Source organism: Diadema antillarum, unplaced genomic scaffold, assembly GCF_040938485.1.
Source record: "Diadema antillarum isolate AM-2024a unplaced genomic scaffold, OU_Dant_1.0 scf00000217, whole genome shotgun sequence".
Lineage (NCBI taxonomy): Eukaryota > Metazoa > Echinodermata > Echinoidea > Diadematoida > Diadematidae > Diadema > Diadema antillarum.
The window spans coordinates 905,597-916,583 of record NW_027271106.1 but is presented as its reverse complement, the minus strand read 5'-3'; positions in this window follow the sequence as shown (position 1 = coordinate 916,583).

Sequence of the window (10,987 nt, the reverse complement as noted above, 5' to 3'; positions counted from 1 at the left end):
GAGTCACGGCGCACGGCGCAGATGCCCGTAGCCCTGGCGCTGTTCCGTGCAGCGAAGCGCGGGACGGAACGCGTGATGAGGCGCGCAGACGATCGATGGCTCACGCTGCTGCGAGGCGGGAAATGTTGCTAACGCATTCCGAACACGAACGCCAAAAGGCCGTCGAAGCACCCATCCGAACGTAAAAGTTGTGCCGCATTAGTCGGTGAAATTTCCGATTAAAGAACCAATGATACGTCTCGATTTATCTCTCGTGACAAGGGCGAAGTTATGAGAAGAGAGGGAAAGAGACTGAAAGATTAAAAAAAGAAAATTGACCGAGTGTATATTAATAGAGTGTTAGACAAAAAAACCCCCCAACAACAATAAAACAGTCAAAATCATGTGATAGTGAGAGCACACAAACACACACATGAACACACACATCATGTTGATTTGCATAATCTTTATACTTTTTAAAGTGTCTGTGTGTGGGAATTGATCTACAGAGGGCAAGGTATAAAGAAAGTAAGAAGAACAAGAAATGGAAAAAATATATATATTTAGAGAGATGCTTACCGCATCTTGGGCAGACATAAAACTATGAATTCTGTACTGCCAAACAATGATAAACAAAACGGATCAATTTTTCGATGTGAACGGTCGCAAAGTCGACTGGGAAAGTCCATAGATCACATGACTGCCGTGAGGCACGCAGCGAACAGTCCGGAGACACCCCGAGCCTTTCGCGCCGAGCCATTCGCGATCAAAATCTCTTTCCCAATTTGGAGATGAGGTGTAAATTTCAATTTATCTGCTTAAGAGGTGTTCTCGTCAAAAATAAACTGTTGAAACGGGCTGGCTGATGGGTTATGGAGCAGATGATATCATCGCTACTGCAACTTAGAGAGCATCAGCCCGACGGGGAAAAAAATCCCTTTCCTCCTTGGGATTGGAGAGAGAAAAATGTGATCGCTGATTCAGTCTTACCTCCCCTGTTCAGTCTGAAGGTATATCACCATGTCAAGCCGAAATGAATAATCCCATAAACGTCACAAAACGGATGTCGGCTCAGTATTTCAACCGCGAAGTGACTTATTCGCTGCCACGAGAGGTCGCTGTTTCGCTGAATTTTAGAATGGTCCATAACAAAAAAAGGGTGAATTAAATATTGAATTTGGAGAGTTGTCATGGAAACCTTAAAATGTATTTGCACTCGTACCTAACGTTGTGTTTTTCGTTTGTTTGTTTGTTTGGGTTTTCTTTTCTTTTCTTTTTTTTTTGGGGGGGGGGTTGTCGCATATCTCTCAGAAATCAGGTATTCATGGTAAATCGTCATTTGTTTAGATTCATGTCTTTGGTTCCTCAGGGTTGTTTTGCTTTGTATGATTCCTCACTGTGTATCAATGAATATATAGTGCAAACTATTTAGACAGTACAATAAACACATTGTCATTTGTGCTCTATCAGTCTGATAACGGTGAGAAAGGGTTATAGATGTATTCATTTTGTCATCCTCTCGTTTTTGCAGAAGTGTGATTGTATTACTTAAAGGACAAGTTCACCTTCATAGACATGTGGGTTGAGTGAATGCAGCAATATTAGTAGAACACATCAGTGAGAGTTTGAGCAAAATCGGACCATCCGTTAAAAAGTTATGAATTTTTGAAGTTTCTGCTCATCACGACTGGATGAAAAGACTACTATAGCTTGTGATGTCACGTGAGTACAAAAATATAAAGAAAGAATGAAGCAAATTCAACATATTTCCATTTTTCTCGCATAACAAAAGAACACTCGACTTCTCTCTTTCAGAAGGCAGGGGGAATAATATTACCCTTAACATACGTCAGTAGCAAGTCGAAGAAATTTGCACTTTATTCAAAAAGCAAAGTTTTGTGAAATTCTCCTTTTATTTTCCTTACATAGTTGTACGCATGTGACATCATACACTGTAGTAGTCTTCTCTTCCAGCAGTGACTGCGCAGATACTTGAAATATTCGTAACTTTTGAACGGATTGTCCAATTTTCATCAAACTTTCACTGATGTGTGCTACTAATATTGCTGCATTCTCTCAATCCTTATGTATATGAAGGTGGACTTGTCCTTTAAAATATGAATTCAAACGCACTAGTTTATACCTTCTATTGTAATCTGCAGCAAAAAAAAAAGAAAGGAAGAAAAAAAAATGCCAAGAATCCAATAAAAAGCGTGAATATAACATACTGATCCGATAATGATGAGGCAACAGGGGACTGTATACACAAAAACGTACATATGTATTTGTTTTCATGGTCATACATATTGATTAGGATCGTTAAGTGCTATCAAATTGCGGCTTGAGTGACCAACAATTCATTCCACGTTTTATTTACCTTGATAGGAATACAAAATGTCACAACTCTGCAATACCACAGAGATGACGTAGCTAAAATAGTGTTGCCACCCAAACATCCCTCCCCGTGCATAAGTCTACCCCTTGGAAGTTACCCATCACCCCTTCCCTGTCCCCCCCCCCCCCACCATCGCCATCATCCTCTTTTTTTTTCTTCCATTGTCAAATGTCGAGAACAATTAATTAGATGAAGTATTTAAAAAAATCTGAACCTGACGTCCCGAAAGTCGTGATTTATCTTCAGAGGCAATTAAGTCGTAAAGACATGTCACTCTGCTCTTTGACACTCTTCCCCAATTACGTGTGCCGAAGACTGCGACACCAAACGAGAGAGGGATAAGAAAAAGAGGGAGAGGGAGAGATGGACAGGGTAGAAAAGACAGCGAGGTAGAGAATGATAAACATGAGAGAGAAAGAGAGAGGGAGAGAAGGTAATGAAGAAGGAGGAGAGAAAGAGAAGAAAGAGAGAAGGATTATGGAGGGATCGGAAGAGTGAGTGAGAGACAAAGAGCTAGAGAGAGAGAGGAAATTACAAACCATCTCTTAGCGTTATCATATCCAGCTCACCGAGCATTCCATGGTTACCGTGATTGTGTGTTCGTCTTTGATCTCATGACATGGAAGAGAGAGAGAGAGAGGAATATATTATACACACACACACACACACACACACACACACACACACACACACACAATATATAAAGAGCTCGAGATTACACATTAGCGGTGTTCCGGTGACCAAATTTATCCTCTGGTGGCCAAATTGGGCAACTATAAAATTCGAAATGGATTGTTACTTTGGCTTTTATTTCGGGCCACTTTATATGTCTTTTTCGGGCCACCAAAATTTTAGATTGAGAGACTTTAGTGGCCCTAACTAGCCACCAGATCCCAAAATTAGTGTCGAGCCCTGAAAATGTTTAGGTGTGATGTGTGTGTGTGTGTGTGTGTGTGTGTTTTGTGTGTGTGTATGTGTGTGCGTGTGTGTGTGTGTATGTGTGTTTATAACATGTGTCAATCACCATGTATGTGTATGAAACAAGAAATATCATGAATAAGATCAGAATAGCTTTGATTTTTGTGTTGGACTGGAATGAAGGTAGTTGGCTGAAAATGGATGATGTGATATATAAGAATGCTTATTATAAGATTTTGTTCACCCAATGATAGTGCGCCATACTAGTAATATGTACAGACTTGACTCATTCCTTGTCGGCAGTATCGCAAATGTATCGTTTGTTCGTTTGTACACAAAGGGCGAGTGATATCATATCAGGGCACGCACCAGTCGTGACCAGCTATCAAGATTAATTAAAAGAAAAAAGATAAATCGCTCTCTAAATATTGATGCCACGATGACATGCAGAAAGTCGCCAGGTAAATGTGGCGGGGAGCACGGCTAATTGCGTGTGATTTCAAGCGAGTAGCCCGGTCTATTTAAACATGTACGCTAAATTCGATTGATGATGATTGAATGAGAGTTGTATGTGTTGACACATTACCCCGGTATTGTCGGCTAGTTTCTCGGCAAACATTCCCGCCGAATATCAGCGCGCGCGCCGTTCCGCAAGCAGACGATTTCCGTTTCCCGCTGCCCGCTCGTCATGGCCTACGACGTTGTTTCTTTTTGTGCCTTTTTTTAACCATTACGGTCACTTTCTTGTTCCTCTCTTCCCCTCCACAATGCATCTTCTCTCGCTTCAAGACGATAATTACACGTCTCAATATTGCAGCAGTTCCATTAAAGATGAAAAAACAATGTCAAAATTGTTGATAAAACGGAGATTGCTCTGGTGAGCGGATGACCGTTTTTTTTTTCTTTTTCTACTTTTCATTTCCTCCCTACACCCGCGCTATACCCAAGAACCTCTAATGACACCCACGATACGTATCGCCTGGCAAGTAATACATGCCTTTTTCTTTTGACGTCACGTGGCCGGTAAGCGAATGCCTTAGTTTGCGTAGATTGGATCTAATCATGCCGGAACTGCAGTGTCCACTGAGGCCGCGGACGAACAGAACCCGAAAGACCATACATCCCTTCTTTAATAACGAAGAAACACCGGTTTGTGTTATATACGTTGGAGCAAGTTACATAACCTAATGAAGACTTGATTCTGAGTTATTCATGCTTATTCCGGAGCCCTCGAAGCCGACACGCCCGAAAATGGTAACCAACACTCCCGGTAATTGTATTTTTATTAGGCCCTCTTTTAATCGCCACTTCTGCTGAATCCCATTAGCTCCTGCCCACATAGCTCAATGGAAATCGGAATTATGCTAATACCTGTGAAGTGGGATAATACGGCAGTCATCTTGCGCTTATTAAATCTGACCTTCGTTGGTCTAGCACTCGGAGTCTATTCATGGGCGGGAAGAAAAAAAAAATGTTCTTTGATTTCAATAAAACTATTCATCAGAGCTTATTTGCAAGTGTTAACCGGCGGCGTAGTATGGGGGAAGTTATTCATTAAGTAAGCATCGGTATCCCGCGCTTTCTGTACCGCCACAGCTGTGGTGGATTCTACCTATCGCGTCTCGCCACATGATGCTCGCGAGAGCAACTTGTTGCAGCCAATCAGTGTTTTCAATCTGATTACCAACCTACATTTGTATCAATGCGGGAACATTTTTTTTTCCTTAAAAGACAGATTCTCCTTTTAGACTGACATTCATACATTAGTGATCCTTTACACTTCACAAGCGTATCACACAATACAAAGCGCATTTCTGTGTTCGCGTATGTTCTGTGTAATAAAACATGTGGACAATACATCTTTCCAGCTCGCAAACTTCAATTATATACTATCGCCATGTGCTGTGGTAATTTGTTTCTGTATGTGAAGAGTGAATATGTCCACATCTTCATCTGATCGTATATTAACTCTAGCATGAGAGAAAGTCATGCGAGAATACGAGTCTCGTAAGAGTTATATCCGGGCTCTTATGGAACCAAGCAGCAGCAGGGATAAGACAAAAACGTATATAAGTAGATACGACAAACAAGCAAAAGTATAGAGACAGAATATGATAACAGGAAAGAGAGAGAGAGAGAGAGAGAGAGAGAGAGAGAGATTGAGAGGGATTGAAAAGCAACAAGGACATAGGAATAGAAAGCGGTGATAGAGGCAAGTTTAGGAAAAGGATGAGAAAGAAAGAAACCAAGAATGCTATTACGCATTATGAAGGAACAGGATAATGTAACAGATGATTTAAGAGGAAAGAAAAAGTAAAACAGTAAAATTCCATGAAATTATGTATAACTGCATGCTATACAGACATGCATGCATACAAACATACATACAGACATACATACACACTTAAACATGTACATACACCCTTACACATAAATACATGCGCACATACACATAAATACATGCGCACATACACACATACAAACACACACATTACATAAATATTACACAATAAAATAATACACACACATGCACATAAACCTATACATGCAATCATAAGTCATACATACACACATACATACACACACACATACATATGCATACATGTATATTCGTGATCGTTAAAGCAATAATGGGCAAGAAATCTTAGGTATAGGCATTACATTCCAGGAACTCTCCATATTTAAAGAACACTTGTGACTTTTTTGGACCCGCGGAGGACCGCCGGCTCCAATTTGACAACAAACACCGGCCCCTTGACGACCGACCGTCGCTGAACGTCCCACCGGGCAGGGCCAGGGAGACCGTTCGGCAGCTCGTTTGTTCATTCATCAATCAAATCATGCTTTTTCTTTTTTTAAGGGGGATTTTGAAAGCCTCACCCAGGGGTAGCTGACTAGCCCTCGTCACGCCAGCTAAGAATACAAAATGAATAAGAAAGGACAATATCAGAACGATTATATCTTCCCATTATATCTTTATCTATCTATCTATATTATATATATATATATATATATATATATATATATATATGTATATATATATATCTACCTATCTCTCTATCTAGCTATCTATCTCTATCTATCTATCTATCTCTCTCTCTCTCTCTCTCTCTCTCTATCTATCTATCTATCTATCTATCTCTCTCTGTATCTATCTATCTATTTCTATCTCTCTCTATTTTTTTTTAGAGAGAGAAAGAGAGAGAGCCCTAGAGAGAGAGAGAATATGAGCATGTAAAAAGTTTAATCACTACATCAGCGTGAATGCTAATGGTCCTTTGGCTTTTACGCTATGTAGCTGAGGAAGCGTGGCTTTCACAAATTTCTTGAATTTGACAACTTATAATGTGAGGCCAGACATCATTTTGAATTGAATTGAATCATCAGAAGCAAAGAAAAAGAAGTAGGTTCACAATTGGTGTTTACTTTTTACGCAGTTAACCCTTTGAGTGTTTTGAGTGCTGATATATGCACAAAAACACCATAGTTATTTGAAGTTCCTGGCATAGAAGGGGTTAATTACCTTCTCGAAATAATTACGTACAAATGAATTACATTGTATTCGTATACTTGTGCCTATGATTCTTGATATAATAGGAATTATCAACATTAACTCTCGGATACCATCGTGCTCTGTTTCACAGTGTACCGCTGTGATCAGGGCTGTATTAAATTTCACATATTATATTTACATCCCTGATGGTCATGTGATCTTAGCTGTCACGTGGTTTGACACCCATAACCAGCAATGTGTTGTAAATCAGGCTTGGGCTTATTTAGTCACATTGGAGTGACTCGCCACTGTGTACTTGAAATCCTACAACACACGGTGCTTCTTCTTATTATGCGTCGTGGTCATTGCCATATCAACTCGTGCGTGTGTGTGTTCGTGCGTGTGCTGAGATTATTTTGGTCGGAATTTACATTTTCATTAGATTCTTCAGCATCTTAAAGACGTTGTGCGATATACTGTATAATACAATACACATAACTAACGTACGCAGAACGCAGATATACACGGACAAGCTCTATCATACATCATCAGCCATTCTTTCTTAGATGCTGCCAATAGCACAGTCATCATCAGCATACCTGAAGCAAATCATTTCTTGGAGTAAGTTTCCCCCTTCCCCCTCCCCCCCCCCCCCACCCGACAGAGTTGCTGCTACAGAGCAAGAATGAATTACATTTTAGTTCCATTAGAGAGTGGTAACTGACATACTCTGCCTGAGATATGTAATTTGGAAGAATGTTCAATTAGAATCTTCAATTTCATGGCCTGGCTTAGCAATCCATATATACGTCATTCGAAGAGCTACAGCTCAAGAACAAACATTTCACACATTGACACGCTGAATGCCACACACTGGCGATAGGAGTTGATCTGCGGAATAAAATGGCGCCAGTATTCAGTCCAATATAAACTGGAGCAGTGCAGATCATGTCCACACATATTCTCAAAAATCCAGACAGCGATTATATCGATAGATACAAATAATCGATAATTTCCAAAAGAAGACTTCTGTCGCTTTCCATAGTTTCACAGCTATGTGGCTTACATCAGAAAGAGGTTTCTACGTATTTTGTTTTGTGTTGTGTGTTTTTGTTTTGTTTTAAAAATACATCTTTCGTGCCTGCATTTTTGACGATCGACATCTCGAAGCGGATGGTTGACAATCTGGAAGATTGTTCAAGTGGCTATTTCATGTCCTGGCTTTGCAAAACATACACGTCTGTCTAAGCGCTGCTGTTCAATAATAGATATTGATTACTAGTACTTATTCATTTAGTCATAGTCATGTTCTTTATAAAAGTAGCACGGTCTCGTTCTGTTCGAAGAATTTTCCTTAAAAGAGAAGTCGGAGGATTATACGGTGGAAAAGATATAAGTACATGAATTGCGCTATGTAACGAATCAACATTTAAGTAGATGCTGCAATAAGAATATGATATAATAAGAAAACAACATTTGCGATACGTTTGCGAAATCAAAATAATAGGATTTTTTCAAATGACGAAACAAGTAGAATCCTGAGTTAGGATAAGGTAAAACACAAAAAAGAAATGTTTGAAAGTCGGCCAGGTATTACAACTTCATCATTCAGCTTTACTCTTCTTGTGACCATAATAGCGAATGAAATGTTCTTACGGATGTATCGTGACACTGTTTTGATCGCCACTTCGAATAACAAAGTGTGTGTGTGTGTGGGTGTGGTTGTGTGTGTGTGGTGGATAGTTAGAGTGAGAAAGGTGGAGAGCAAAATATGATCAAACGTCTCATACGCATCGCTGACCCTGACTCAGTTCTGTACAATCCAGAAAAAAATGTAACGTTATTTTTGGCCAGTCGGTTGGAATCAACTTTTCCTCTTTGAAGTCAAACATGATGACCCTCAAACGAAATTGATTGTCTATTCCATAAACATGAAATGTGCAGTGGTTGCAAATTGACGTTTATATAATATAAAATCATTTCGAAGGCTGTATGCTATGCAGTTGGGATGAATTCTACGTGCACAAGGCGCGAATGAATATCTATCTATCCATGACAAATCCATAAATCATGTGGGACCGTGGATTTCCCTGACTCTACCATGACAAGACTCGTGAGGTCGCTCTTTGCTCCGATTAGGAAAAGAAGAGAAGAGAAGAGAGAGACCAAAGGGAGAGAGTGATAGAACGAGAAACCGACTAAAGAGAAGAGACAGAAAGAGAGGGAGAGAGTGAAGGGAAGAAAACGGAAAAGATGACGGGGTAGAGGCACTCAGAGATAAGATGCAAGCCAATACTATAAAACGCATGCAGATCGTGCCAAATTTGTCAATTTGCTGTTGACACTGCGACGCATTATTTTGAAATCAAACTTGACTTTTCGAACTTGCACGGGATTCCTGAAGAAGTGTCAAAAGTTCCCCCTTTTATCTATTTAATCTGGAGCAGTTTATTAGCTCTTGACTTCGGAGCACCGTACTTCAGTTCTATATGAGAAGAGGTGCCCAGGGAACGCTTATAACTATAGGACCCTACTCTACAGAAAAGCGGGAAAAAACCTTTTCGAGGTGAATACCCTACCAGTTCATTACTCAGGCCTGAGTGTGGCCAACAAAAATCATACTTATTCAGAAGGAGCTTAATACTGAGTTTGATTGCTATGCTACAACACGAATAACATTCAGCATCATGCTGATGCATTTCACACAGTGAGACGCTGAATGCCACACACTGGCGATAGGAGTTGATCTGCGGAATAAAATGGCGCCAGGAATCAGTCCAATATCAACTGGAGCAGTGCAGATCATGTCCACACATATTCTCAAAAGTCCAGACAGCGATTTTATCGATAGATACAAATAATCGATATTTCCCAAACTAAGGCTTCTGTCGATTTCATAGTTTCACAGCTATATGACTTACATTAGAAAGAGTTTTGCTTTATTTGGTTTTGTTTTTGTCTTTGTCTTGTTTTTGAAGCTTTTCTTTCGCGCCAGCGTTTTCGAGGGACGACATCTCGCCACAGATGGTTGACAACGGCGTGCTGCAAATTACTGATGTGCTGAAAATCTCCTATTTAATGCTCCTAGTGGCGGCTCGTCGTCCGTTTGCTATGAAAATAGTGATGAGTATGAATGACCGATTAGCAGACGGGCATGCTAATGCAGCCGACAGCGCGCTGTGAAATGCCTGTAAGTTGGTACACAACGACACGATCGCCTTATCGATTGATAGCGAGACAGTCAGGTTGATGCGCCCCGAAGCCTCGGCCCAGCTTCGCTCAGGCTTCGCTGCAGTTGGATGCACGCGCGGCACGCCGTCGTGTGAGCAGGCACGCACGCAACCACTGCTGGCATGAAACCGATATATCCATACCCGACACTGAGTCGCTCAAAAAGCGACTACGCTCGTGATAATTCTCCATAATTCCCCTCATACCATTGCGTCCAAATCTCAACTTTTCCCTCTGCCTGGTGTTTTCCCCCACTCCTTCCAGATATTATGCTGATTTTAGTAAGTAGACGTATTCCTATCACTTACTGCGACCTGGTTTGCATGCCCTGACGTCTTAAATCACGCCACGTTCGCGCCAAACCCCCGGCAGGAAGCGCAGACGTATGCCGGGCCACGCACCGAGTTGCATCTAAACCACCAAAGCGAGTCATTCCCTCGTGTTTTTGCAAGCTCTTCAACGAATCCCGGGTATCGCAGCTCACTGAAGCATCACCATGGAGAGCTTCGCGGCCCTTGATCCACCCGTTTAGACAGGGGCGGACAAGGAGAGAAAGGAATAAAAAAGGAAAAGGTGTTCTCCACTTGACAACGGGTCCTTAAGAGGTGTCATGGAGTAAGCCTCGATATGTTGAGGAGATAAAGAAAATAGTTTGGAGTGCTCCACAATTGAAAGCAAAACTGCTACTGTCAAATGGGAGTGCCAGTGGAAAGACGGAGATTGAGAAAGAGACAGAGTGTGCGTTCGTGCGTGCGTGCGTGTGTGTGTTTGTTTGTTTGTTTGTCTGTGGGTGGGTGTGGGTGTGTGTGTGGGTGAGCTTGTATGTGAGCGAGAGCGAGTATGGGGTGAGGAAATACACATGGTATTAATGACACTCATATTTCCCCATCTGGCAAAAGAAAGCATGCGACAAATCATTCAAATTATCGTCTTTAAATCGGACTTCTTCTTTGATGCCAAAATCTTAGAAG